Source organism: Mus pahari, chromosome 2 (assembly GCF_900095145.1).
Source record: "Mus pahari chromosome 2, PAHARI_EIJ_v1.1, whole genome shotgun sequence".
In the NCBI taxonomy this organism is placed as follows: Eukaryota; Metazoa; Chordata; class Mammalia; order Rodentia; family Muridae; genus Mus; species Mus pahari.
The window spans coordinates 83,379,389-83,385,701 of NC_034591.1; positions in this window are offsets into that span (position 1 = coordinate 83,379,389).

Consider the following 6,313-nt stretch of genomic DNA (forward strand, 5'->3'; position numbering starts at 1 on the left):
GGGGTATAGCGAACTTTTGGGATAGCATTTGAAATGTAAATAAAGAAAATAATAATAAATAATAAAAAATAAATGTAAATAAAGAAAAATCTAATAAAAAATTAAAAAAGAAAATATTAATAATAAAAATAAAAAAGCAGTATCATTGACTAATTACATTAATATAAAGAAACACTGACCAAGTAAAGAGACCCTATAGAATAGAAAAAACTGTTTTACAACTATATAGCAGGTAAAAGGTATGTAGGATAGTAAGATCCACAAAGTTTTAACACACACACAAGGAAGAAAGGAAGGAAGGAAGGAAGGAATTAAGGAAGGAAGGAAGGAAGGAAGGAAGGAAGGAAGGAAGGAAGGAAGGAAAGAAGGAAGAAACCATTTATTTAAATCATCAAGCTAATAAATGGACTAATGAAACAACAGACAGTTATCAAAGAAAGAAATACAAAAAGTGAATAAATGCTTGAACATTTAACATTCTTCCTAGGTGAATGCAAATTAAAGCTGCTTAGAGGTTCTATCTCATCCTAGTTAGAATGACTTTTATAAAGAAAGCAAATGGCAGTCAGAATGTGGGGGAAGAGGAACCCTTACTTACTGCGTATATGAATTTAAACTTTGCCAATCTCTATGGAAGCCAATATAGATTCATCTCTTTAAAACAATAAAACTAAAACTACCACGTGATCCAGTCACTTGTGGGTGTACACACTGAGAACTTTAAATAAACCACAGAGATACTTGCACTCTCAGGAAACAGCATCAGTTTGAATGATCATCAGCAAATGAATGGGTAGAGGGAATGTGGTACATGTAACAATGGTATTATCCTTATTATGCAGCAAGAAAGAAAACTAAAATCATGATATTTGCAGCAAAATAGATGAAACTGAAAATCATTATGCTGAGCATAATAAGCCAGATATAGAACTGAGATTGTGTGTGTGCATCTTTAAGCATGTGTGCATTTGTAGGTTATAAAACCAGAAAAGAGACAATAAAAAGGGTGTAGGAGACCTTAAAGGAGATGAGACACAGGAAGAGCAATAGAGCACATATAATGGGAAACCCAGGGGGGAACCCATGAAGGAAAGGGAGCCAGCAAGAGCTGAAAGTACAGAGGAGAATGATGGGAACACGAGAACTCTGGAAACAGATGAGAACAAAGCGTAAGGACATCATGAGGAAAGCCATTACTTTGTATGCTCTCCAAAAGAATTCATTAATAAAAGGAAAACCTGTGGCTTGTGCATGGACCTCGGGAATCCAACGCCCTTTGGCAAGAAATGTCTGCTGGTAGATTTCATTTTGCATGCCACTTTCTCTGGCTTTCCAGGTGTCCAGGTGACCTGTGCTGACTCCCTTCTCTTAGAGACAGTTTTTCACTTCTCCTTTCCTTCCTACATGTAACGATAAACCTTTGACTTCTTTGTAGCAAGCAATGTATTATAAGACATGAAGGTCCCTCTGTACTACATTCTTCATGCCATCAAGAGTAGCAACAGGAATAATTATTTCTCTCATTTAGGAGAGCCTTGTCCACAACATGGTGAAAATTGGTTTCTGCTTCTGTTTGCTCAGCCCTTTCCTTGCTTAAGTGGGGCCTAGGGTGGCACTTTCTCAAGAATCTCTCTGGAGCCACCCAGTCGCACTATGTGATAACAGTGAATAGATTACAGGCACACTTGTGTTCCTGATGTGTGAATCTATGTCTATATGTATGAGTCTCATTCGTGTTAAAATTTAATTTTTCCATCCATCTGAGAGACTGTAGGATTAAAGAAAGAAATAGAAGGCTGCAGTATCAGAAAAACAAGGGTCAATGTTTTATCCATTAATTACTACTTCTGGGAATTTAGACAACTTTTCCACGATATTATCTAAAAATGGGTTAATTTTACCTCAGGAAGGGTGAGGATTTAAATGTGAACCTAAAAACACATGGTGGGACTCATGGCTCTAGCTGCATATGTAGCAGAGGATGGCCTAGTCAGTCATCAGTGGGAGGAGAGGCCCTTGGTTCTGTGAAGGTTCTATGCCCTAGTATAGAGGAATGTGTGGAATAGTATGGCCGGTGTGAGTGGGTTGGGGAGCAGGGGGAGGGAGGATAGGGGATTTTAGGAGGACGGAAAACCAGGAAAGGGGATAACATTTGAAATGTAAAGAAAGAAAATATCTAATAAAAAGAAAAAAGAAAAAAAGAAGAGAAAAAATAAGAATGTGAACTTAAATCATGCTAAAAAAAAATCTGTTTTTATCATCATCCTATATAACCCTTACAACTATGCTACTGCATTGGAAATGTGGTAACTGCCATTTTGCAATTACGCAAACAGGTGAGAGCAACACGCCCATGTCATGAAGATGGTGTGGGATTTTGCACAGAGAACCTGGTTTCAAGAACATTAAGCAAAAATACATGTAACAGTAAAACAGAAAATTACAAAAGCGTATGAAGTAAAAGAACAAGCCTTTTAATACTAGGCTTCTTGAGACTCAATGGCGTGTGTTTACAACAAAGGCTTTGTGATTAGGGCTGCTCCAGTCTCCAGTGCCCTTTGAATGCTAGTTTAGCACTGGGATTCTGCATAATCCTGAGAACAATAACAGGAGTCAGCATAGTTAGCAGGTACGGGAGGCTTTTGAACAGTGCCTGGAACATTTGGTGCAGTTATGTGTCCACTTATAACAAGCTCAGTTTATCTTGGATTAATATGTAAACTTTGACAAAGTCCAAGTTTGATTTAACTTGTATTAATGTGTCAACTTTTATTATCATACTTGCTTCTGAAGAAGCAGTTTCTAACTCTTGTCGTAAAATCTTGTTATAATATCTGTTTTCTACCCAGTTTCCAAGCCTGGGGGAAGCGCGTGTGGGAGGGCTCCTTCACAGGCTCTTGGCAGCTTGCTTACCTGACAGTTGTTTTCCCATGGAAGACTCCACTCATCTGGTCAGGTACAGTCAGAAAAGCCCCCTCATAGCTTGCTAGTATAAATTAACTCTTGTAATCTCTGCCTCTCCGGGGTTGTCTAGTGGAAATGCTTCACAACCAATTCCTCACTAATTAGAGGGTGTGATGGATATTTTATCCTTGCACATCATTTTATACCCCTCTTTTTTTGTGTGTGTATGTGAGCCTAAAAATGTCTATTCCATGAGGAAAAGTGTTGTTCACAGTTCTTGCTGTGTTTTGTGTTTTGATGATAGCTCTTGGATGATTTAGCTCCTTTTTGACTTGTTTGTAACATTAATTTATATGTTGCTCAGGAGAGTATGTGTCGGAATACAGAATTGATCAGAGCAGTATCAGCTCTCTCACTGCCCAGCAACTCCCTGTACTTTATCCAATCTTTGAGGCCTTTAGGTGAAATACTTCCTTTGATATTTATCCCAAAGACTGAGGATATAGAAACTTCATTACTTAAACTAAGCCAAAGAGACATCACCCCACCCAGCTCTGGCTCGCCCCATCCCTATGTTTGCTTTCTGTGATATGGGAAAAAGAGATGGCGTTTGGCTGATTTCTATATTTCTATAGCACTGGCATTATAGAAGGTGTCAAGGTTCCCTACCATCCTACTCTTTTATCAATGTATCATACACATTGTGAATTAAAACATCACAAGATTTACTATCATAGTTCTGGAGGCCAAAACTCTAGTATGGCAGTGAAATCAAGGGACCAAAAAAGTGGTGTTCTCTCTGGAAACTTTAGAGACTTAGTTTCCTGACTTTCCCAGATGCTAGCAGCTACCAGTATCTCATCATTGACTTATTCTCTCATCAAGGCACACACAACAGATTGTCCAAATACCCACTTCTCTCCTCTGCTTTTTTTTTAAAATATTTATTTATTTATTATATGTAAGTACACTGTAGCTGTCTTCAGACACTCCAGAAGAGGGAGTTAGATCTTGTTAAGGATGGTTATGAGCCACCATATGGTTGCTGGGATTTGAACTCCGGACAGTCTTGTATCATCATCTATGACTCCAACACTCCCCTCTCCAGATGTGGTAAACGTCTCTCGTCGTAGCATTGAAAGCACTCAGATATTTCAGAATTGTCTCCCTGCCTCAAGATCTTCGTCACAGACAGAGTCACTTATACAATACAGTGATAGATTTCAGAAACTAGGATGAGAAGTCATTATTCTACCTGCATATATACACCATCCACGAGTTAATGTATACTTAGGTACATGTATGGTATATACATTTGTGCAAAGTGTTACAGTAAGTGACAGGATGCTCTGCTCTTCTGGGGCAGAAATGCTTAGTAGCATTGAATTCAACTATTTTTTTTTTCAGACCATGTGTTCCAGTAAGGGCAGATCTGAACATAGGACTTTATGAAATGAATTTTAATGTTGACATGAAAGTTGTCCCTTCCAGAATAAGTAAATGTCTCATTGGATCTAATAACATCTATTCAGAAAGCAAAGAAACCAAATTTCATGGGTGGCACACAGCTGTGTTTTACCATAGTTCTGAGATTTCTTTAATTTTATTTATATTTTCTCTGTTGATTTGTAGATCATAATGTCAACTCACTAATGTTTTCATGCACCACAGAGTTTGTGCTTGCTGATGGTAAGGCATGGAACAAGAGATTTTTTTTTCTGACAGTGGGATATTATCGTTGAATTTAAGATATGCATAGGCTAATTAACCTGTGGAAGTCATACAGCTAGAAACATGCAAATCAAGTGGTAAGTATATCTTTGAGTATTAGAGCTTTATTTTTATACTGATCCCAGGAGAATTAGTCCTGGATTCTGAAAAGCAAGAGTGCTCCTGGCTTGTTTAGCAACATTGAAGTACTGTAGTAGTAGCAATGAGGAACTAAATAGGGCATAGCATTAATCAAAACTTCCTACTCCAGCTATCTGAAAAATTAGAATCGATGTATAAGAAAATTACTACATGAACCATAGTTTGGTAAAATTGTCATTGCTGCTGCTTTTACGCACACATACACACACACATACACATACACACACACACACGCTTGTGAGCAACACAAACACATGCATATGCAAACTCATGCATACATCTTTTTTTTTCCTTTTAATAAAGTACCATTTGACAGTTCAAACTTCTGACATAGAAAAAAAGACCATAGGTGTAAATTCTTTATCAAGGAAAATCATAAAATTTTCAACATTTTCCTCTGAGAAAATGCTAAATTCCTGGGATTTGACATCATTTTCAGTGGTTTATTTTTATACAAGCAGAGAACCCCAGGCTTCCTCTAGCATGGGAGCAGATAGGGCAACTTGACGTGGCACATCTGAGCATCGAAGTTCTTTGTGATCTGTCGCCTAGGGCACCACCCTCACCTGAGGCTACCTCTCTGTTCTTGGATCTTTCTCCAAAGTGGTCTCAGTTGTGTTTGGAGCTAAGCCTGAGCCTTGTCTGCATAGTGTCCTGCCTGCTGTTTATATCTTGTCCTCCTTGGAGAAGGAGTAGGAGGTTTCCTCTAACGTAGTCTATGTAACAAATGGTTACTGCTTCCTAGAGCAACACTTGTGTATCCTACATGGGATAAACGCCCTTGGAAATGCATTAGCTTCTGCTCACACTTCTCTTGCCTCCTCACCTTAAGATCAAGGAACACAAATAATTCCTTTTCTTCAATTTTCTGCCTTCCCTTTTCAGGAATTAGTATTAGCCCCTACTACTTGCACACAGTCATTACTGTGGGGAAAAAAAATCAGTAAATGTGACTAGTTTAAAGCAGTTGCGGGAGGGGAGTCCCAAAACCAGAGAAAAGAAGAGGAGGAATCCCACCCTCTGGAGTAGTTAATAGGTGAAGAACATTAGGTTGTTGATTGACAGGGATTCTTATGTGACCCATGAGAGGTGGAGACAAGTTGATTCCCTTTTTAAGATTACAAAAGGAGATGAGTTTTAGACACTGCTTGTAATTTGTACCAAAACCCCCCTCTTCACACATTTGAGTCATAGCAGAAGCTTGAGAAACAGTTTTAGGTTAAAAGAATGAACACTCTTTTTTTTTTTAAAGTAAAATAGCTATTTATTCAGCCTCTTTCCATGCCAAAATGTTCTGTTCATATTCCATTATAGTTAGCATAACTTCTGAGACTGGCAAAACTGTCCATTGTTATATTTCACAACCAGATTATTTAAAATATAAAATGAAAGTGAGTTATCCAAAAGAAGTCACTAGATATGCACTCACTGATAAGCGAATATTAGCCCAGAAACTTAGAATACCCAAGATACATTATGCAAAACACAAGAAAACCAAGAAGGATGACCACTGGGTGGATACTTCATTCTTCCTTAG